The sequence below is a fragment of the Jaculus jaculus genome, chromosome 5 (assembly GCF_020740685.1).
Source record: "Jaculus jaculus isolate mJacJac1 chromosome 5, mJacJac1.mat.Y.cur, whole genome shotgun sequence".
NCBI classification, from domain to species: Eukaryota; Metazoa; Chordata; class Mammalia; order Rodentia; family Dipodidae; genus Jaculus; species Jaculus jaculus.
In genome coordinates this window covers 105,585,811-105,587,179 of record NC_059106.1, presented here as the reverse complement: position 1 = coordinate 105,587,179, position 1,369 = coordinate 105,585,811, and the positions used below count along the sequence as shown (strand labels likewise).

Here is a 1,369-nt window from a genome sequence, read left to right as displayed (position 1 = left end):
GCAAGATATCCTGGTACACCTGTATACTACCCCCCCCCTTTCTCCTCTCTCTCTCTCTTTAAAATAAAAAAAAAATAAAAATTTTTAAAGAAGAATACTGCTGGTGGCATCACCATACCCGATCTCAAGACATACTACAAAGTGCATAGTAATAATAATTACATGGTATTGGCACAAAACAGACACATACATTAGTGAAATAGAATAGAAAACCCAGGTATAAGTTCTAGTAACTACAGCTGCCTGATCTTTGACAAAGAGGCCAAAAATGCACACTAGAAAAAAAAAAAAAAAAGACAGCATTTTCAATAAATGGTGGTGGAGTGACTGGATGTGGAAGAATGAATCCAGACTGTCTTCTTTCACCTTACACAAAAATCAACTCCAAACAAATCAAGGAACTCAATATAAGGCGTGAAACAGAGAAACTACTACAATAAAAAATAGGGAGAGCATACCAAGATATAGTCATAGATAGACTCTCTGAAAAAGACCCCAGGGAATTAGACAATCAGCCATTGGGATATCATGAAACTAAAAAGCTATTGTACAGCTAAGCAAACTATCACCAACGCAGTTAATAGACAACGTAAGTGTATATCCTGATGGGAATATAAATAATTTTAATATGTTCATATATTAAAGTTCTTAATTTAAAAGGAACTAAAAAGGATCTTTCTGTGCTGACATCATGGTGTGCATGAATGTCCAGGAGGATGCTCTCAAGAGAATCAACAATCCTGAAAGAAGAGGCCAATGCCAGTTCGTATTAGGCCATGCTCCAAAGTCATCGTCCGGTTTCTAACAGTAATGATGAAACATGGTTACATTGGTGAGTTTGAAATCACTGATGATCACAGAGCTGGGAAAAGTGTTGTGACCCTCACAGACAGGTTCAACAAGTGTGGAGAGATCAGCCCTAGATTTTATGTACAGCTCAAAGACTTAGAAAAATGGCAGAATAATTTGCTTCCATCCAGTCAGTTTGGTTTCATTGTACTGACAACCTCAGCTGGCATCATTGACCATGAGGAAGCAAGACGAAAACACACAGGAGGGAAAATCCTGGGATGTTTTCCCCCTAGGGGCATAATGAAAGCATAAATAAATAAATAGGGCTGGAGAGACGACTCAGCAGTTAAGGTGCTTGCTTGCGAAGCCTAACAACCTGGATTTGGTCGCCCAGTACCCATGTAAAGCCAGATACACAAAGTAGCACATGCATCTGGAGTTCATTTGCCCATTCTCTCTTGAAAATAAATAAAAATAATAAAATTTGCAATAAATAAGAGAAGAAACACAGAATCTGAACTTTGTATGTGTTAGCATGTACATGTTGTGTTTGTTTAAGTGTGTGTGTGTGTGCATG

General features: G+C 37.9%; 1 pseudogene; it reads left to right on the top strand.

The window, feature by feature from the left end:
* Positions 1 to 691: 691 nt before the first annotated feature.
* On the top strand, positions 692 to 1,104 carry LOC123460691 (annotated as a pseudogene).
* Positions 1,105 to 1,369: the final 265 nt, after the last annotated feature.